General features: G+C 40.0%; 1 protein-coding gene, 1 long non-coding RNA gene and 1 pseudogene across 4 annotated transcripts in view; 1 reads left to right on the plus strand and 2 right to left on the minus strand.

Moving 5' to 3' along the window:
* Positions 1–2,469: 2,469 nt before the first annotated feature.
* Positions 2,470–7,107, minus strand: LOC309868816 (nuclear prelamin A recognition factor pseudogene; annotated as a pseudogene). Its single transcript has 2 exons — positions 7,016–7,107; positions 2,470–3,728 (listed from the first exon to the last, which is right to left on the minus strand). The product of its transcript is annotated as a nuclear prelamin A recognition factor pseudogene (transcript).
* Positions 7,108–7,517: 410 nt separating this feature from the next.
* Positions 7,518–22,580, plus strand: part of CEP83 (centrosomal protein 83) — a 134,406-nt gene continuing 119,343 nt past the window's right edge. Inside the window, exon 1 of one of the 2 annotated variants that reach the window (XM_082739297.1) lies at positions 7,518–8,420. The gene's annotated coding sequence lies outside the window, so the exon portion shown is untranslated. The remainder of the gene's footprint in view (positions 8,421–22,580) is intronic. The other variant, XR_014313911.1, reaches the window with a different exon arrangement.
* LOC309869006 lies at positions 11,095–18,536 on the minus strand. Its single transcript, XR_014313925.1, has 2 exons — positions 11,623–18,536; positions 11,095–11,572 (listed from the first exon to the last, which is right to left on the minus strand). It is a non-coding gene; the product is annotated as an uncharacterized lncRNA (long non-coding RNA).

Genomic DNA, 22,580 nt, shown 5'->3' on the forward strand with positions numbered 1-22,580 from the left:
AAGCTGTGCAACCTCATCACTATCTGATTCCAAAATATTTTTATCACTCCAAACATAAACCCTGTATTCATTAACAGTTACTCCCCATTATCCCCAGCCCCAGCCCCTGACAACTACTAATCTATTTTCTTAATCCCTATGGATTTTCCGATTCTGGATAGTTCATATAAATGGAATCACGTAACATGTAGCTTTCACTTAGCATATAATGTGTTCAAGGTTTATCCAGGTGGTAGCATAAATCAGTACTTTTCAGTTTTATGGCTGAATCATATTCCATTGTATAGATATACCACATTTTGTTTATTTATTCATTAGTTGATGGTGATTTAGATTGTTTCTACCTTTTAGTTATTATGAATAGTGCTGCTATGAACACTTGTATCCACATTTTTGTGTAATCATAGGTTTCCAATTCACTTGGGTATGTATCTAGGAATTTTTGGGTCATATGGTAACTATATTTTAACCTCTTGAGAAAATGCCAAGTGATTCCCAAAGTACCATTGTACATTCCCACCACTGGGGTATGAGGGTTCCTATTTCTCCACATTCTCACTAATGCTTGTTAATGTCCACGCCATGCTAGTGGGTATAAAGTGGTATCTCATCACAGTTTTGATCTACATTTCCCTAATGACCAATGATGTTGATCACCTTCTCATGTGCTTATTGGCTCTTTGTATATCTCCTTTGGAGAAGTCTCTGTTCAAATCCTTCATCCATTTTTAAATTAGCTTTTCTGTTTATTGTTGAATTGTAAGAATTCTTGATATATTTTGAATACAAGTTCTTATCAGATGTGATTTTCAAATATTCTCCCCCATTCTATAGGTTGTCTTTTCACTTTCTTTTTTCTCCCTACATTCTTCCTGTTTATTTCATATAAGTTTCTGCAGAGGATGAAATCTGTGAACAGATCGAAAGGAAAAAAATATACGATTTTTTAAAAAAAGCTTTTATTTAAGTAATCTCTACACTAATGTGGGGCTTGAACTCATGACCCCAGGATGAAGAGTCTCATGCTCTTCTGAGCCAGCCAAGTGCCCCCAAAACATACAACTTTACACAATATCTAGCTATCAACTTGGATAGGTATACGGGTACAACATGATACAGAATAGGATGAAAGAAACTGAGGCTGCTAAGGCTTTAGAACATGGAGGGCTTAAGGACATCATCGTTTATGCTAACAAAATCCAAGTGCTTTGAAAACCCAACACTAGGCCATTTCAAGGATGTCATGCATTTCAAGGATGAGTCCTGATGTGGAGGGCCATGATTCTGTAGATTTCTGGCTGCTTGCTAGTCCCTTCTCTTTGTGGTGCGCTCACAGGAGCGGTGCAGGCTGCAGGATGAGAGGGTCCCTCAAGAAACACAGGTAGGGAGGAGGCAGGACAACAGCAGATCGGGAGGATCTTTTGCTGCTAACCCCACTGGGGAGGAATTAAGGTAAGTCCTTCCTGAACCCACAGCCTGGCCTAAGCAGGGCAGCCCATCTCTACCCTACATGCTTCTGTCAGTAATAACTGTCACCCTTGCCAGACCTTCTCCGCCTCAAGGTGGGTTCACCATAAGGCTGAATATAAAAGTATGAGTATGGGGCCCCAGCCACAAATATCCACAGGGTCCCCTCGTTAGAGGGCTAGTCCCAGGAGGAGGCTGCTACTGTACTCTGGCAACCACAGCACTGAGGAATGTGGCCCACTGTTGTCAGAAAAGCTGGAAATCCAGATTTGTATATGAGCCCCTGATTCCCAAAGGTTGCAATTTATTCATGTTCTCGCAAAAACATTTTCAGGAATGATGTAAGTGGGTAAAAATTAGAGCCAGATCAGGTAGACTGTGGAGTGTGACCCCACAAACCCTGCAGCCTGCTTGCTTCCTATCTTAATTTCCACATCAAATCTGAGGTACATGAATCTGAACTTCTGGGGTCTTATCTCCTCACAGGACATTTTTGGGATTTTTTTAGCCTAAAAGATAGTAATCTACATTTATTCTTGTTCTTCAGGATAATTTTTGTCTTTTTTTTTTTTTTTTTTTAAGATTTACTTGGAGAGAGACACAGCGAGAGAGGGAACACAAGCAGGGGGAATAGGAGAGAGAGAAGCAGGCTTCCCAAGGAGCAGAGAGCCCCATATGGGGCTTGATCCCAGGACCCTGGGATCATGACCTGAGCCAAAGGCAGATGCTTAATGACTGAGCTACCCAGGTGCCCTATTTTTTGGTCTTAAGCTAAAAGGATACTTAACTTGGGGCAGTCCTTCTCTTATTAAAATATTCCAGTCACACATTATTACAAAGGTAGCACCAAATCAAACTGACCGAGGGAGCCACCAACAATTAGGGGGTAGAGAATTCTGAAAAAACAAAAGTGATAACTGAGAAGCTGAGTGGTTTTCCTCCTGGGTCTTTGATGCCCTCCTTGGGCAGCTGATAGGACCTGCCTCCCAGCCTTTTCGACCTTTAGCTCTTGATGTTTCCGGTGACGGCAGAGAGCCCTGGGTCCTGGTACATTGTGTGCAGGGCTTCCTGGGCTCCAGGGGAGTTGGCCCTGTTCAGGCGCTCCTGGTATAGCTCCTGCATGTGGGCGCTGGTATAGGGGCTGCACAACGAGGTCAGTGTTGATACCTTCCATCTGCCACAGCAGCACCTTGTCTGCATGCCCATCCTTGGTCTAGGCTGGACCTCTGTCATTTAAACATCCACTGGTCCAGGCAAGCACTTCCACCAAGTGGCATGGCAACTTGCCCTTCTCCAGCTCCAGAACCATATCCTGGATGTTTCGAAAGCAGTACCCAGAAGCAAAGCATAACAAAACCTCCCCATTCTTTTCAGCGGTGACCTCCTGGAAGTCTTTGCTCCTCAGGGTGCAGCAGGTGACCTCCCTCACATCCTCATGAAACAGCTGCTGGGCCACAGGTCTGAAGCTGTGCGCCAGATATCTGCTGGTCCCAGCTCCATCGTGGTGTCAGTGCCTCACCTTCTCCTACAGGCCTGAAAACGGGGTATACGTGGCAGTGTCATTACACCAGAGGTCACTTTGCTCCATTATCTGAACAATTTCACCTGAGATTAATACGCACTCAGTCAGTACCCCAGGAACCATGGGAAGCTATGGGAAAATCTTCTCGAAGGGCCTTCAGCTTATTATAACAGAGACCATAATAATGTGGAAAATCTTGTCTGAAGACAGGTTCTGCTGTCTGGTGAAGTAATCTTTCACCAGAGAGCTCATGATCTGCTGGGAAGACTTGGTGGTATAGAGGTGGTGGTGGTGGTGGGGTGACAGGGTGGCCCAGCACACGTTCCAAGTAGGGGACCCAGCTGGGATAGGTGGAGGTGAGCTTGGGGAACACTGGCTCTTCCTCACTGTGCTAGTGGTATTGAGGCACAGGTTCTTTCTGACTCTCCAGGAAGCTGAAATCCCCAGCTATCCTATCAAAGACAGTGCACACCCCCAGACTTTTGAGGAAGCCATAGCATCTTCTGGATGCATCAGTCACACTGATGCAGAATTTACTAGCAAAATAAGGCAGAGGCCGTGGATATATCGGCACTGCCAGCGCCTTGGGCTGTGAGATATCACATTTCTTCTTAAGGTTCAGAACGCAAAAGAAGTCCTTGGTGTTCTGCTGGGAAACCTGGATCCCTTCCTCCTCGGTCACACAGTTGTCACACACCGATTACTCAGAAATATCTTGGTATCAACCAACTTATGGAATCTTCTTCCACATATGGTGTTCACACTTCATTGGTAGCCGGGCAGGTGTGGGGGCAAGGCTTGGCTTGAGAGGCACACCAGGAGATGTGGTTTTTTCACTTTCTTGATAGTGTTCTTTGAAGCACAAAATTTTTTAATTTTGATAAAGTATAATTTTTTCTTCCTTTGGTTGTTTGTGTTCTTCGTGTCACATCTAAGAAACCATTGTTATGCCATGAAGATTTATGGCTATGCTTTTTTCTGAGTTTTAGTTTTAGTTCTTGCGTTGAGATCTTTGCTTCATCTTAACATTTGTATTATGTATAGGGGTCCAAGTTCATTCTTTTCCATGTTTTCCCAGCATAACTTTATGAGAGGACTGTTCTTTGCCCTATGGAATTGTCTTGGCACCTTTGTCAAGGTCAATTGACCATAAATGTAAAGGTATTATTTACGGACTCTGAATTGTATGTATATGTATATTATATGTATATGTATATTATATTGTATTATATGTATGTTTTTGGCAGTACAGCTGTGTTGACTACTGTAGTTTTGTTGCATAAAGTCCAAGTTTTTCCAATTTTTATGCATTTTATTATTTTGTTACATTGATTACATCAATTATGTTTTGTTACATTTTTACATTGATTAAGACCTTCAACATACCCCTGAATAGAAGTGGTGAGAGCAAACATTCTTAGAATCTTACATTGTTCCTGAACTTAGGGGGAAAAGATTTAATATTTCAACACTACATTTTTCAAAGATGATTGTTATACTAAGGAAGTTCCTTTCTATACTTAACTTGCTTAAATTTTTTTTTTAAGTGAATGGGTTTGAATTTTGTCAGATGCTTTTCCTGCATCTACTGAGACCATTGTTTTATTTTTCTCTTCCATTTTGTTAGTGTAGTGAACTAACACTGACTTTTCAGTGCTAAACCACACTTTCCTTAGCATCACATCCTTTATATTGCAAGGTTCAATTTGCCAATATTTAATTAGGCATTTTATCATCTATATTCATGAGGGTTATTGGTTTGTAATTATTTTGTAGAATGTCCTGGTCAAGTTTTGATATCAGGAGTATATTGGCTTCATAAAATGAGTTTGGAAGTGTTCATTCCTGCTTTATTCTCTGAAATCTATAGGATTAGTATTTTATCTTCTTTAAAAGTCTGATAAATTTACTGGTGAAGTCATCTGGCCCTGGAGTTCTCTTTGTAGGAAAGTTTTTGATTAGAAATTCCATTTCTTTAATAGATATCGGTCCATTTAGCTTTTCTTTTTCTTCTTGTGTCGGTTCTTTTTATTTTTTTAGGAATTTGTTCATTTTACTTAAGTTGTCAAATTTATTGGCATAAAGTTGAACTATCCCTTAATATTATCTGTATAATTCATTAGCATTTTGACTGCTTTAAAAGTAAAATTTCTGCATAAAAAATAAAATAGATGACAAATAATGTATCAGGGGAAAACAAATATATAACATATGGCAGAAAAGGATACATATTATAGGAGCAAATAGTCTAGTGACAGAAAGAAGGACAGTGTGACAAATACCATGAGAAGTACACAGAGAACAAAACATAGGATGGATACAGTGGCCAATTTAAGAAGTCGGAATCATCACGTCCAAGTGATGAGTTACATTTACCAACTTGAGGTAAATTAATATCATCAAATGTATGGATACTTAAAAAGCTGAGAATTTAGCTCTCAGATATAATTATTTCACATTGGTCATCTAACTATGGGCATCTACAGTCAACTGGCTCCCCTTTCACTGGCTTTAATTAAAAATAAAAGTTTTTTTTTTTTTTGTAAAAATGATACAGACATAAAAAAATTCAAACGAGATAAAAAAAATCCAAAAGACAAAATAAAAATCACTTGTTTTTTGGCCAACATCTCTCCAGATCTTTTTGTATATTTATACACACATATATATTCATGTCAAGAAGATGCTGTTCCTGCTGATTTATAGTCTACTTTTATGGGAGGGCCTATATGTTATGAACATATTTTCATGTAAATAAAGATTCATCATGTTATTAATAGCATAAGGGTATTCCATTGTGCACATGCACGGTAATTTAACTAGCATCCTAGTGATGGCACTTATATTGTTTCCAAAAACACTTATTACAAAAAAGGGAGTGAGGAAAAAAAGGGAGTGAGGGACATCCATATGAATGTTTTCCTTATGAATGGACCAGGAAATGAGATTTTGGGGCAAAGGCTAATGAAATTTTGGTAATTAAGACTGTCCCAATTTCAACCTTAACATCAATAGTGCACAATAGTAGTTGTAACCCCATATCCCTATATATGCAGAGGGACAAAAAGGATCTGTTTGGAATGTAGAACATCTTTTTCATTTAATTAGATGTTTGTTTTTCTTGATTTAAATATGTCCTATTGATTTCCTTTGGTAATTTTTTTGTGGTGTTTTGGAAACTTTTTTAAAAATTAAAGATTGGAGACAGCACACATGCATTCATGTGGGGGTGAGAAGGAGAGGGAAGAGGGAGAGGGAGTGTTAAGCAGACTCTGCACTGAGCACAGAGCCCACTGAAGGGCTCAATTTCACAACCCTGAGATCACAACCTGAGCTGAAACCAAGAGTGGGATGCTTAACAGACTGTACCACCCAGGCACCCCTTAAAATTGATATTCTATGAGCTCTTTGTATATTAGTATTTTTCCTTCTTTTTCTGCACGATACAAATGTAGTTTCCGGTGGTTCATTATTTGTGTATAGAAGATTACAACTTGTATATAGATTATCATCTTCATGTTATTTTTTGTTATGATTTCTGTTGTTTCATAGTTAGCAAAGGCTGTTCTGTTCTTCATCCAATTTTTTCTGTTATGATTTCTGTTTTTCATTTCATAGTTAGCAAAGGCTTTTCTCACCTCAAGATTATACAAATACTCTCCTTGATCTTCTTATAGTGTTTTTTATGGCTTCATTCTTTACATTTCTTTAAATTTTTGATTCATCTGGTATTTATTTGAGAAAGGAGATCGAGGGCCTGTCTCCATTGGTTGTTATTTCTCAGATAATCTTTTCCCCACTTAGCAGTGATTTATAGCATATAGTTTACTGATGACCACCAAGACTTCTGGAGTTCAGAAGTCTGGCGTCAACATTTACCAGGAATGGCTCTGGGTAATGTTCTAAAGTCAGATAATTGCACCTGGCTTAGTGTTAACTAATACAACCTGAAAAAGGCCTCTTGTACTTGATACCTAAATGCTCAGCAAATGTGAGCTCGTATTATTAAACACTTGTACAAGGTACAGCAGTATGCTTCTGGATTCTATGTTCTGTTCACTGGTACTGTATCCCACACCTTTGTAATCCATGTGCTGACACTCCATTAGCCAGCGCATCCTCTCGTGGAATGGCTCCTCTTTCCCCATTTCAAAAAAAAAAAAAGATGGTCCCCCCAAAAAGGTCCTATCTGAGTTGCCTTTCCAATCACGGCTACAGCCTATGTAAAAATGAGCTGTGCTTTACAATGCAGGAGAACCGCCACCCCAACCCAGGTCACTGAGCAAACGTGGGAAAGGAAGAGCGCCTGTTCCTTCCACTACATATTCTTAGAGACTTAAACTACCTTATTTCAGCCCTTGGCATAGAACCGACGCTCTCAAAAACTGGTACCTTCTCTTCCAACTTTAGTTTGCAACCTCAAGATAAAGAGCTCACAATGTTATCCCCAGTGGGCACCCTGACTCTGGAGCAGGATGCGGGGGGCGGGGAAGTATTCACCCCGGGGCCCTGGTGCTGACCCGGCCGGTTCCTCCAGGCAAGCTGAGCGGACTCGCCGCTCGGGAGCTCCTGCTCCCAGGCTGACGTGGCAGGCAGGCGACTCCAGAATCATGAAATGTGCACGATCGGGGACGAAGGCAGAAGCAGGACCTCCTGCTCTGGGCGAAGAGCCGGCAAAGGGAAGCGCGAAAAGGGGGAAAATCCCCCTAGAAACCTAGCGCTGCGAGGAGGCGAGGGAGACCGGCTCCTCGCTCAGCCACGCACTTCAGTCCGGCTGGTTGAAGCACGTGCCCGCTCTCGGCTGGAGGGATCTCTGTGGCCCCCCGGCGCTCCGCCGTAGCGCTGCCTCCCCCCGGCGTTCCCGCCGTGGTCGGCCGTCGCTCCCGCTCGAACTCCGCTCGTCTCCTCCCTCTAACGGCTGCCGACCGGGGCCGGCGTCCGCGGCGCCGGTGACGTCGCCGTAGGGGCGGGACTTCCTGGCTCGCGCGCCCTCAGGACTCGGGACCGACGCGCTCCGCGGGGCTGCACGGGCGGCGGGCGGCGGGCTGAGGGTGGCGTGTCGGCGGGTCGGCAGCCACTGGGCCGCCTCGCTACCCGGAGACAGCCCGTCCACCCGGGCGCAGCGAAGCTCTTCTCTCCACCGCCGCCCTTTCGGTCCTCGGAGCTCTCCAGGGAAACCTCACCTTTTCCCTGGAGTGGGAGTCCGAGGGGCGCGCTCGGCCCTGCTTTCCCTGCTCGTCCTCTTCAGCCTGCGCCGCGAGCGGCTGCCCGCCGGGCCAGCACCCCGCGTGTGGAACTGCACCCCTGAGCCCCAATGCCGGGGCGAGGAGAGTCGAGCGGGTGCCGGTGTTCCCAGGTGGCGAGCGCGGCCACAGCACCGGGCGCTGTTAAGTTTTACGCGCGCAAGTCGCAGGGACTGTGTGTGAGTCTGGTACGTAACCTCTTTTTGTGGGGACGCTGTCTGGTCCGTCGTTTTGGGGATGCTCCCCTTTTCTAAACAACTTGGCTTTGAATGTTGTGTTGTTACTTTTCCTGTAAAGTAATTGGAGCGGGTGTTAGAAATGGAGGCGCTGAGACATGTTCGGTGGCGAGTTAAGTGCACGTGAAACTTCTTAGGGACTTTTTTTTTTTTCTTCTCCTTTGTTTCTTAAGTTTATGTATGTATGTAAGTAATCTCTGCACCCAGTGCGGTATGTATGTATGTAAGTAATCTCTGCACCCCGTGCGGGACTCGAACTCACCACCCGGAGATTGCGAGCCGCGTGCTCTTGGACCTGAGCCAGCCAGGCGCCCCTTTTGGGTGTTTTTGGATGCACTCTAGCTTGGCGCTTGTGTAGCTAGTTTAAGTGGCTGGACGTGTGGTACCACCAGTTTCATTTGTGATGAAAAAACTATGCTGCCGTTTTCCAAGACCCCGCAGACAATTTTAATTCCAGAGATAAGGTCTAGACGGAGTAAATGAATGCCTGGCTTAAATGGACATTTTGATAAATCCTTATACCAGCTTTTGACCGTAATAAATGGGCACTTAGCTCTTAAAAATGCCCACTGCCAAGTATTTTTAAAACCTTAAGTTACAGTTACATTCCTTGTAAAGCTGTTTTGGTTGTGAAGCTGTTTCAGTGAAGGCTCAGAGATGTCTAGGATGGCAAGAAGCTTGTTCTTAATTTCTTATATATGTTACAGTTGATAGTGTTTAGACTCTGAGCAGAGAATACTTGAGATCTAAAACTGAGTAGGTTGTGAAAGCAGTGCTTCTGTCACCCAGCAACGTCTCCGTAAACAAGTCCAATACTCAACTAGAATATAATTAAATGTAACTATCCTGCAATTAACCGGATTCAGAATTCTGTAAATTCATGGGTTTAGCCTGTAGGTGGTTTTAGTTAATAGGCACCTTCTGTACTGAGTTTTGATTTCAAAATCATTTTGTGTGGAATTACTAGAATATTTTGAATATTCGTGTCATACAGGACTCTTCAAAGTGGCAAGTGGCTTTGAGGGTGGCGTGTCGGCGGGTCGGCAGCCACTGGGCCGCCTCGCTACCCGGAGACAGCCCGTCCACCCTGGCGCAGCGAAGCTCTTACCCTTTGGTTATATAGGACAGTGTATGTCCAGTATTCTTTCTTTTGAGTATTTTCTAACCAGATGAAGTGTGCAGGCTATATTCAGGAATTTTTCAAATAATAAGATAATACCAATTTAGGGTATAGTGTGTTGGGAGATTGAAACACAATCTACAAGTGGCTTTTAAGCCTTGGTCAAGCGAATAACCTTACTCTTTTCCCTGCTCATTGAACCCTTATTGATACAATTTGTATGACTGTATGGCAGTAGTTTTCAGAGCACTTTTTCATGATTTTTTTGAGTTCTATAAACTTTCAAGTATGTAAGAAAGGAAGTGAGAACATTTGAGACACTATGAGACTGAATGACTTCTTTGAAATCAAACCATTGGTAATGGGAATTGGAACTTGAAGTTGCATGACTTACTACATTGCAAAAATCTGTTGACTTCATTATAGTTTCCTCCCCCTTTTTCTTTTCCATATGCTGATGTTGAAGTAATGAAATATTCAAGAGTTGGGCAAGACAAGCAGAGAAGAAAAATCAAGAATGACTCATGTTGTATAATAAAGTTCTTAGTAATCGGAAGTCAGTATTTTGTAACATGGAAGTTCTAATTCAAGAAGTTTAGAAGAATGAAATCTTAACGGAAACATTAGTTAATTGTCAGAATTCTTTGTGTGTTTTCTAGGTACTATCTCCGTCTAAAGTAATTGAATTTTATTTTAATTTTGTCATACATAATGTATTAAGTTCAGTGATTTTGTCAGATTGTCTAATCTGTGTGTACTTGTAGGGCATGTGTGTATGTACATTTGTAAAAAATTTCCTGAAGTACTTTTTTCTACCTAAAGTTCACATTTCTTAATCTGAACTCTTCAAAATTTCCTCTCAGTCTGCCATTTCATGTTCATGTTCTTCATAGAAAAACTGTGTGTCCAGAATGATTTCCTCACTATCCTCTAAAACTCCTATGTGCTTTCTTCCTTTCTTCCAAGCCTTTGTGTTATTCTGCCTACCGTCCTGATTTCTTTCCTTCTTTCCTAAAATCTGAATTGTTCCTTTTCTATGAAGTTCAACTCCACTGTAATCTCTGCCGGGGAGGAAAAGTTCTCTACTCTTAGAGTCTCTAGCTGGCCTAAGCGTTAAATTGACATAAAACAGATTAACAGAGGAAAGCATACAAGTTTAAAAAAATTTTTATGTGTACTTGGGGGCCTTCACAGGAGAAAGAAGACTTGAAGCAACCAGAGCAGAAAGCTTTTTTTTTTCTTAAAGATTTTATTTATTTATTTGACTGAGAGAGAGAGCACACGTAGGCAGAGAGCAGTGGGGGTAGAGGGCAGGCTCCCTGCTGAGCAGAGAGCCCGATGCGGGCACGATCCCAGAACTTGAGATCATGACCTGAGCTGAAGGCAGAGGCTGAACCCACTGAGCCACCTAGGTGCCCTGAGTAGAAAGCTTTTATATCTTTTAGATAAAGAAACAATAAATTTGTGTAAAAAAGACAAAGGTTTTTGTGCTGAGTCATGAATTGTGGGGAAGTGACTAGGAAGATAAAGATTAGTTTAATAAGGCTTGTTTGTACATATTTCTTGGCTTTGATTCCCTATCTCTGGTGATAAGAATGTCTTCTTCACTTCTGGTACAGAGTTTTTTTCTTCTGGGATATTTATTTTCTATTTTCAGGAAGAAAAAGAAGGGTCAGAGTGCCTCTCTTGCATCTGGTGTTTGTTAAGTTTTTTTAACTCAAAATAATATGCCAAAGTGGAATATTTTAGGGTAACACGTTCTGAACTCTTTCTTCTCTGAAATTCTATAGGATGTTTTTATTAGCCATTCTCATCTGAAACTTTATATTGCATTTTATCATTTTGGATATATATGCCTTACCTTCCTAATTAGATTGTAAGCTCCTTAAGGGCAGGATACCAGATCTCACTGATGTGTATCCTTAGTATCTTCCAAATAGAAGTTGCTGAATAAATGTTTCTTAGAGATGAATGCGCATTTGTACTTTTTTCCCGCTGAATAAATGTTTCTTAGAGATGAATGCGCATTTGTACTTTTTTCCCCCTTTTATAGTGTAGTAGAAGTAAAAGACAATCTTTGAGAGAGTAGCTGAGAGAGGAAGGGCAACTGTAAATCACAAGAAAGGGAATTAAAGAGCATGAATTCATGGGAATTGGAAGGAAAGTTTTATTCCTAGAAAGTGTGATATTTGATAATTTCCCATGACAATATCAGCAGTAAGAACTCTCTCAGGAATGCTGGCACTACTCTCAAGTGGGCTTGGGGAGTTTGGTCAGTTTCCTGGTTCTTCCTTAGTAGAATCTTGATTTTAAAAACACTTCCCCAACTCTCTCCTCCCTCTACCTCCCTTATATAATCCCTTTCTCCCTATCTCTCCATTTTACTCTATTCCGTTTTACTTTTTTCCTGGTCAGGTCTTATTTATGAATTATGTCAGTACTTTTATTTGGCCCTCATAAAGTAACAGTTATCTTAATTTTTATGTTTTTCCATTGAGGCTGCCTCTGTAGGTCATGGAGAGATCACAGGCTGTATAGTCTAGCTAGTCCAGCTTTTTTTTTTTTTTTTTAAAGTAACTGAGATATAATCCAGTAGTAAAGAAATTAAGAAAGCAGGATGTGCCCAGTTACTTGTTTTCTGTATATTATAACTTTAAATTTCTTTTGCACTAAAATTCATAGAGATGGGAGGAACCTAAACCTATCCATTTCATTTTGGAATGTGCCTGTCACTTCCAAAATATGTCTTTAAATAAATTCTGGGTAATTTTTGTAGTCTTGCTGTAAATCCTATGTCTGATGCTTATGACAGGAATTGTTTCATTTAAAGGTATAAACAAGTAGAGTCTCAGTATTTTTATAAATCCTGGTTTGAGTCATTTGTTTTTTTGTAAGCTTGCTATCCTAGCTTCTGAGTTGTTGCCCAGTAACACAATTGCAGGATAACATAGCAACCACTGAAAACGTTAGCAATGGACTATAGGGATTTTTCTGCTAAGTTGAAGTGCTTATCTTTAGCATTCACGTTCAATATGTTTTTCACCTCTGAATCACATTTTGGTTTAAGGCAGACGCTTGAGATATTGTTAAACTTAAAGAGCATACGATATAATTAGATATTTTTGGAGTGCTGACAAATTGTAACTTGCACATTATTTTTCACATACAGATGTGTGATATATATTGAATTATATATGAAGGATATGTGAAAAGACTGGTTAAATTAAAGATTAGTCTATGTTGAACAGAACAACTATTAAGTAATAATTAATATCTGAGTTACCTACAGCTGACAAAGCCAGCAAAAGCTGGGGTGGATGCATTTGAAATGGTTCTTCTCCAAATAATATTTTTATGTTACTTTTGGAGGTTAATGGGAAGCTTAGATCAGTAAGCATGAACTAATAGGCATTATGATTTTGGGGACGATTCAGGAGATGAAGACTTGACTGAGTTAGTCACTTAACTTTTTTTGGCCCGTTTTCTCTTTAGAAAAAATAAATTACTGAAAGTTTTTTTTCAGAGGTAGTGTGTTTACAATTTATTTTTCATTAATTTTTTAAAGGTTTGTTTTGGATAGTGCAAGTGCATGTGTACGTGGGGGAGAAGTGGCAGAGGGTAGACTCCGTGCTGAGTGCAGAGTCCAACATGGGGCTCAGTCTCATGACCCTGAGATCACAACCTGAGCCAAAGCCAAGAGTCGGACACTTGACCAAATGAGCTACCCAAGTGCCCTATATGTTTACAATTTAAAGCATGTTTAATTTCTTCTGTTTATTGGTTTAGTCAGTATTTGAGTGCCTGTCATGGGTCTTGCACTATACTAGGTACTGGGAAGATTGTTAATAAGACATAGTGCCAAGTCTCAAGCAGTGCCTGGTGGGAGAAAATGAATGGTTATTTAAAATTTATATGTAGTTATTTGTAATATAAATCGAAGGTGCTATAAAGATAAATGAGAGTGTAATTGGTGGCATGTTGGAAGGACACCTGACCTAGAACTGCAGAGAGAATACATTATAATTAAGGAAATGTCAGATTAGAAGTATGTAAGTGTAATCTGAGTGTATTCAGGTAAGTATTAAACCTAACCAGGAGGGAGTTAACGAATCAAGTAAAATTGGGGAGAAGTTTCTCTGAATTGGAGAGAGAGTCAGAAGTCATCAGCAATACTGGTAATTCAGATCCTGGGTGTAGGTGGGATTGCTAAAGAGGATGTGTGGAATCAGAAGAGGGCTGGTGAACATCACATGTAGTGGGTAGGTGGAAAGAGAGAGTATGGAGGAAAACCAGGAAAGGGTAGAATCCTGGAAGCCAAGAGAAGAATGCTTATCACCTTTAGTTTTTTGATTAAATGAAAATTGTTAGTCAAGAAACATTGTGTAGCACTATAAATGTAAACCCATCTATACAAAGATACTCTCTACAGAGATGTGAACTTGCAAATGGTGATAGGTCAAGTCTTTGGTTAGCATCATAATATAGAGAAAGAATCTATGGTTGACCTTTGAACAACATGGGGGTTGGGGGCTCCCAAAACTCTATTTGTGATTTTAATTTGCATTTCCCTAAGTATGAATGATGTTGCATTTTCTGTGCTTATTATTAACCTTTTATAAGTCATCTTTGGTGCAATTCTATTCAAATCTTTTGCCCATTTTTAACCTCTGTTTTTTTGTTTTATTATTGAGTTGTAAAAGATCTTTATATATTCTGTGTTAAAGTCTTTTATTAGAGATATATTTGCAAAGATTTTCTCCCGGTCTGTGGCTTACTTTTTCTTATATTTGTGTCTTTGAAGTACAGAGGTGTTTTTTTTTTTTTTTTTTTAAAGATTTTATTTATTTATTTGACAGACAGAGATCACAAGTAGGCAGAGAGGCAGGCAGAGAGAGAGGAGGAAGCAGGCTCCCTGCTGAGCAGAGAGCCCGATGTGGGACTCGATCCCAGGACCCTGAGATCATGACCCGAGCCGAAGGCAGCAGCCTAACCCACTGAGCCACCCAGGCACCCCAAAGTACAGAGGTTTTTGATGAAGTATAGTTTATAAGTTTTTCCTTTTTGGGCTTAGGATCTTGATAATGTGTTTAAAGAACTTTTTGCCTGATCCAAGATCACAAAGATTTTCTCCTCTGTTTACTTTTAGCTCCTTCATTTAGATCTAGGACCCATATTGAATTAACATTTGTGTATGGTCGAAGTTTTAAACATTTTTTTTTTTTTTAAGATTTTATGTATTTGAGAGGGAGAACAAGTGTGCGTGCATCCATGTGCACAAGTGGGGGAAGGAGCAGAGGGAGAAGAAGCGGATTCCTCACTGAGCAGGGGGCCCTACCTGGGGCTCAATCTCAGGACCCCAGAATCATGACCTGAGCTGAAGGCAGATGCTTAACTGATTGAGTCACCCAGTTACCCTAAAGTTAAAAAAAAATTTTTTTTATACCAACTGGCCATCAAATTGCCCTATCATTATTAAAAAGGCTGTTTTTTTTCCCTTGAATTCTATTGGCATCTCTATTAAAAAAATCAGTTGCTTATATCATAAGGGTTTATTTATAGTCTCAATCCTGTTCTATTCATCTAGATTCCTATCTTTACTCCAGTACCACACTGCCTTGGTAACTGTAGTGTTATAGTAAGTTTCAAAGTGGGTAGTTCAGGGTGTCTGGCTGGCTCAGTGGAACATGCGACTCTTGATCTTGGGGTTGTGAGTTCGAGCCCCACATTTACTTAAGAAAAATAAATACAAATAAAAATCCAAAAAAAAACCTCAAAATAGGTAGTGTAAATCTTTCCAACTTTTTCAAAAGTGATTCCAGATTCTTTCCATTTACATACAAAATTTAGGACCCACTTGTCAGTTTCTACAAAAAACATCTGTTGTGATTTGATAAGATTTGCATTGAATCCATAGATCAGTGTGGGAAAAATAGCTAACTCAAGAGTCTTCCAATTCATGAATATGTTATGTCTCTCTATTTAGGTTTTTAATTTCTCTCAATTTTTTTTAGTTTGCAATATATAATTCTTGCACTTTCATTGAATTTCACTGAATTTATTCTGAAGAACTTGGACACAGAGGGAGAGGGAGAAACAGTTTCCCCACTGAGCAGGGAGCCCGGTGCAGGGCTTGATCCAGGACCCTGGGATCATGAAGTGAGCTGAAGGCAGATGCTTAACTGACTGAGCCACCCAGGTGCCCCTACTTTATGTCATTCTTGATGTCTGCTGGTTTTATTTATTTTTTTAAACCTGGCTTCCTGTGTCTGCATACCTTAGTGTTCAAGGATTGGTCAGAAGTTGTGTTCAGACAATTTGACTATTACAGCGAATGCTTAATACTAATATGGCTAGTACTGCTGATGGATCTAAATGAGGGTAACAGAGTGCGTTCAGACACCAGTCATTTTCAGGCTTGCCCTGGCTTTTACTTTGCACCAGCCTCTCTTGCCATATGTATAGCTTTGTTGGCCAAGGATGTGTGAGTGCCATGGACCTGCTTCAGTCTCCAGTACACAGTCTTAGTGTAACCTGTAGTAGTTAATATTTTATTGAGTCTCCCTTGCCCCCCACCCCCCCCCACCCCCCCAGCTGTCTCAACCTCCAGAATTCCTGTAAAATCCCTAGCTAGCCTGCTAGTTTGTTGCTTGCCACATAGAGTCCTACAGACTCAGGCTAAAGGTGCCACTGGCTCTCACAGTTAGGTGACCACAGAAATCTCCACTTTAACTCATGGTGCATCAGATCAACAGATTACCCTCCAGCAGTGGTGATCCTGGTCTTCCCAGTTTGCCTTACCCTTGTTAAAACTCCTACACTGACAGAGGTGGGAGGAGATGGGAGTAGCCAAGGGTAAGATTGCTGTAGACTCATGTCCTACCCAGTTGTTTCATGAGTAAACACTTTTCAGTTTGTTGAATGCCTTTGATTGAATTCCACATCACTGAAATGGTTGTTGTTTGACTCTTGTGAAGAGTATTTATCAACCTGCTCATTCTCTCATGCTGGAAGCAGGAGGTCTTTTTTTTTTTTTTTTTTTTTTTTAAAGATTTATTTATTCTAGAGAAAGAGGAGAAGGAGGGAGAGTGTGAGCAAATATGAGTGGGGGAAGGGCAGAGGGAACAGAGAGAGAGAATCTCAAGCTGACTGCCTGCTGAGCACAGAGCCCAACTCCAGGGTGAGCTTATGACCCTGAGATCATAACCTGAGCCAAAACCACAGGTGGGACACTTAACTGACTGAGCCATCCAGGTGCCCCAGGAAGTCAGTTTTCATGATTCTGTATGGAACTTTTCTCTCTGGAGGATGAAACTTGACCTATACTGCCTCTTTTTTTTTTTTTTGGAGAGAGAAGGAGCATGAGTTGGGGGGAGTGGCAAAGGGAGAGGAGAAACAGACTCCCTGCTGAGCAGGAAGCCTGCTTGTGGGACTTAATCCTAGGACCTGGAGGTCATGACCCAAGCAAAAGGCAGATACTCAACTGACTGAGCCATCCTGGCACCCTGACCCATACTTCCTTTATATCACTCATTAATCCTTTGCACAATATTAGGCATTTATTAGTTACTCCAAATGTACTTGTTGAGTTAAATTCCATGATTTTCCTTAGGCATCAAATTATAAAGCTTTTGGGGTTGTGGAATCCCAAGACTTGTGCAATTTCTTGCTTTTACTGTCCTTTTCTTAAATGGAAGAATGCTTAATATTCATTCAACATGTGTTTATTGACTACCTGACATGTACCAGCTATTATGTAAGGTTTGGGGGTATTAAGATGACTAAGATGTAATCTTTGCTCTTAAGGACGATTTAGCCTAGTGTAGGAGATCGGAATACAAATGGCTGATTAGAATATAGTGAAGTAAATAAATTGATATGGATAAATACATGGCATTATGGAAGAGCTCACAATGACTCTTAACTCGGAATGGATTAGAAGAAAATAAGGGAAACATCTAGAAAAGACTTTCAGAAGGAAGTAGTGACTGAGTTGAATATTAAAAATGACTGAAAGGTGAGATTAGGAGATTGCATTCTAGGCAGAGGGATCAATATGAGGTGAGCAAATGTGAGTTCAGTGACCTACAAGCAGTTTAGTTTTATTAGGGTGTAAGTATATATCATAGAGTTGTGAGAGATGAGAATGGAAGGGTAAAGAAGGCTTAGATTGTGAAAGCTTTTGTATACTATGTTAATAAGCTTGAAATAATCATTATTGACAAGTTTTGCAAAACTGTTGAGTGGGATATACTTTAAGATTCTGCCGAATTTTGTTTTGAATGTTGTTTACCTATATCTTCAACCATTTTAAGTCACAATAAAAGATAAATATATCCAAATGGGCTGTAAACTGTATTTTAAAACATTAGAGACCTCCAGCATATTAGCTAAAATGGAAATAAAGATCTGACATATATCTTTGATATAAAATACTCTGAATTAATATTTTTATTTTTAATATGCATGAATAAAATGACAGTCTTTTAAATATCAGAGTTCTATAAGATTTAATTTTGAAAAAGATCATTTGCTAAAATTGTTTGAATACTGCTGTTTTATTTATTTTATTTTTTCAAGATTTTTTTCTTTTATTTATTTGTCAGGCACACACATACACACGCACAGAACAGAGGGAGAAGCAGGCTCCCTGCTGAGCAAGGAGCCCAATGCTGGACTCTATCCCAGGAGCCTGGGATTATGACCTGAGCAGAGGGCAGATGTTTAAATAACTGAATAGTGCTGTTTTAGATAAATCCGGATTACACTGATAAGGCCTTTAAGTGATGTCGTAGATGATAATTTTGTAGAGTGGATTTGGGGCCAACAACAATCAGTTGTTTTTGTTGAATATGTTTTTGAGTATTGCATAAACTTGTGTGAAAAGGAATGGAATTTGAGGACTTCTAGGTTATTTCTTGAAGTGGAGGCTTTAACTTCAGTCTTTTTTTTTTTTTAAAGATTTTATTTATTTGACAGAGAGAGATCACAAGTAGGCAGAGAGGCAAGCAGAGAGAGAGGAGGAAGCAGGCTCCCTGCTGAGCAGAGAGCCCGATGTGGGACTCGATCCCAGAACCCTGAGATCATGAACTGAGCTGAAAGCAGAGGCTTAACCCACTGAGCCACCCAGGCGCCCCCAGTCTTAACTTAAGTCTCATTTTCTTTTGTATTTGGTCACTGTTTTCTGATGTGCAAAGGACAGAAGGAACCCTTTTACCTCCTCCATTGGTTTTCAGGTGGGCTTGACATTTTTCCCGTGGTTTTAAATATAATTTATGCTTGTTGTAAAATAAGAAAGGTACAGGAAATGTACAAGCAAATGATAAAATCACACCTGTCTTCCATATATAATATTTTAGTGCTTATCTTTTGTTTTTTTTCTATGCTTATATAGGCATATAAATAGGCTTTTTACAAAATAAGGATTATATAATGCTGTATTTTGTAGTCTGTGTTTGTGTTAGTAGGCTTCATGCCCAGCATAGAATCCAGCATGGCGCCTGAACTCATGACCCTGAGATCCAAGATGTAAGCTGAAGTCAAGAGTCAGACACTTAACTGACTGAACCACTTAGGCACCCCTGCATTTTCTACTTCTGTAACAAACATTTCCGGATGTTATTAAGTACCCTTCCATAACTTTTTTTTTTTTAAAGAAAAACTTTACTGTGACATTTGGACCTAAAATTCACTTTTAGGAAAAATTTTTTTCCTGTAATTTACAATGTTTATTTTTAAAAACAGCTTTATTGAATATAAATATAATAAATAACAAATTGTACTTTTTTTTTTTTTAATATAATTTTTTATTTTTTATAAACATATATTTTTATCCCCAGGGGTACAGGTCTGTGAATCACCAGGTTTACACACTTCACAGCACTCACCAAAACACATACCCTCCCCAATGTCCATAATACCACCCCCTTCTCCCAAACCCCCTCCCCCCAGCAACCCTCAGTTTGTTTTGTGAGATTAAGAGTCACTTATGGTTTGTCTCCCTCCCAATCCCATCTTGTTTCATTGATTCTTCTCGTACCCACTTAAGCCCCCATGTTGCATCACCACTTCCTCATATCAGGGAGATCATATGATAGTTGTCTTTCTCCGCTTGACTTATTTCGCTAAGCATGATATGCTCTAGTTCCATCCATGTTGTCGCAAATGGCAAGATTTCATTTCTTTTGATGGCTGCATAGTATTCCATTGTGTATATATACCACATCTTCTTGATCCATTCATCTGTTGATGGACATCTAGGTTCTTTCCATAGTTTGGCTATTGTGGACATTGCTGCTATAACATTCGAGTACACGTGCCCCTTTGGATCACTACGTTTGTATCTTTAGGGTAAATACCCAATAGTGCAATTGCTGGGTCATAGGGCAGTTCTATTTTCAACATTTTGAGGAACCTCCATGCTGTTTTCCAGAGAGGTTGCACCAGCTTGCATTCCCACCAACAGTGTAGGAGGGTTCCCCTTTCTCCACATCCTCGCCAGCATCTGTCATTTCCTGACTTGTTGATTTTAGCCATTCTGACTGGTGTGAGGTGATATCGCATTGTGGTTTTGATTTGTATTTCCCTGATGCTGAGTGATATGGAGCACTTTTTCATGTGTCTGTTGGCCATCTGGATGTCTTCTTTGCAGAAATGTCTGTTCATGTCCTCTGCCCATTTCTTGATTGGATTATTTGTTCTTTGGGTGTTGAGTTTGCTAAGTTCTTTATAGATTCTGGACAATAGTCCTTTATCTGATATGTCATTTGCAAATATCTTCTCCCATTCTGTCAGTTGTCTTTTGATTTTGTTAACTGTTTCCTTTGCTGTGCAAAAGCTTTTGATCTTGATGAAATCCCAATAGTTCATTTTTGCCCTTGCTTCCCTTGCCGTTGGCGATGTTCCTAGGAAGATGTTGCTGCGGCTGAGGTCGAAGAGGTTGCTGCCTGTGTTCTCCTCAAGGATTTTGATGGATTCCTTTCTCACATTGAGGTCCTTCATCCATTTTGAGTCTATTTTCGTGTGTGGTGTAAGGAAATGGTCCAATTTCATTTTTCTGCAGGTGGCTGTCCAATTTTCCCAACACCATTTATTGAAGAGGCTGTCTTTTTTCCATTGGACATTCGTTCCTGCTTTGTCGAAGATTAGTTGACCATAGAGTTGAGAGTCTATTTCTGGGCTCTCTATTCTGTTCCATTGATCTATGGGTCTGTTTTTGTGCCAGTACCATGCTGTCTTGATGATGACAGCTTTGTAATAGAGCTTGAAGTCCGGAATTGTGATGCCACCAACGTTGGCTTTCTTTTTCAATATCCCTTTAGCTATTCGAGGTCTTTTCTGGTTCCATATAAATTTTAGAATTATTTGTTCCATTTCTTTGAAAAAGATGGATGGTACTTTGATAGGAATTGCATTAAATGTGTAGATTGCTTTAGGTAGCATAGACATTTTCACAATATTTATTCTTCCAATCCAGGAGCATGGAACATTTTTCCATTTCTTTGTGTCTTCCTCAATTTCTTTCATGAGTACTTTATAGTTTTCTGAGTATAGATTCTGTGTCTCTTTGGTTAGGTTTATTCCTAGGTATCTTATGGTTTTTGGTGCAATTGTAAATGGGATTGACTCCTTAATTTCCCTTTCTTCTGTCTTGCTGTTGGTGTAGAGAAATGCAACTGATTTCTGTGCATTGATTTTATATCCTGACACTTTACTGAATTCCTTTCCAAGTTCTAGCAGTTTTGGAGTGGAGTCTTTTGGGTTTTCCACATATAGTATCATATCATCTGCGAAGAGTGATAATTTGACTTCTTCTTTGCCGATTTGGATGCCTTTAATTTCTTTTTGTTGTCTGATTGCTGAGGCTAGGACCTCTAGTACTATGTTGAATAGCAGTGGTGATAATGGACATCCCTGCCGTGTTCCTGACCTTAGCGGAAAAGCTTTCAGTTTTTCTCCATTGAGAATGATATTTGCGGTGGGTTTTTCATAGATGGCTTTGATGATATTGAGGTATGTGCCCTCTATCCCTACACTTTGAAGAGTTTTGATCAGGAAGGGATGCTGTACTTTGTCAAATGCTTTTTCAGCATCTATTGAGAGTATCATATGGTTCTTGTTCTTACTTTTATTGATGTGTTGTATCACATTGACTGATTTGCGGATGTTGAACCAACCTTGCAGCCCTGGAATAAATCCCACTTGGTCGTGGTGAATAATCTTTTTAATGTACTGTTGAATCCTATTGGCTAGTATTTTGTTGAGTATTTTCGCATCTGTGTTCATCAAGGATATTGGTCTATAGCTCTCTTTTTTGGTGGGATCCTTGCCTGGTTTTGGGATCAAGGTGATGCTGGCCTCATAAAATGAGTTTGGAAGTTTTCCTTCCATTTCTATTTTTTGGAACAGTTTCAGGAGAATAGGAATTAGTTCTTCTTTAAATGTTTGGTAGAATTCCCCTGGGAAGCCGTCTGGCCCTGGGCTTTTGTTTGTTTGGAGATTTTTAATGACTGTTTCAATCTCCTTACTGGTTATGGGTCTGTTCAGGCTTTCTATTTCTTCCTGGTTCAGTTGTGGTAGTTTATATGTTTCTAGGAATGCATCCATTTCTTCCAGATTGTCAAATTTATTGCCGTAGAGTTGCTCATAGTATGTTCTTATAATAGTTTGTATTTCTTTGGTGTTAGTTGTGATCTCTCCTCTTTCATTCATGATTTTATTTATTTGGGTCCTTTCTCTTTTCTTTTTGATAAGTCGGGCCAGGGGTTTATCAATTTTATTAATTCTTTCAAAGAACCAGCTCCTACTTTCGTTGATTTGTTCTATTGTTTTTTTGGTTTCTATTTCATTGATTTCTGCTCTGATCTTTATGATTTCTCTTCTCCTGCTAGGCTTAGGGTTTCTTTCTTGTTCTTTTTCCAGCTCCTTTAGGTGTAGGGTTAGATTGTGTACCTGAGACCTTTCTTGTTTCTTGAGAAAGTCTTGTACCACTATAT

Source organism: Mustela nivalis, assembly GCF_964662115.1.
Source record: "Mustela nivalis genome assembly, chromosome: 7".
Classification (NCBI taxonomy): Eukaryota; Metazoa; Chordata; class Mammalia; order Carnivora; family Mustelidae; genus Mustela; species Mustela nivalis.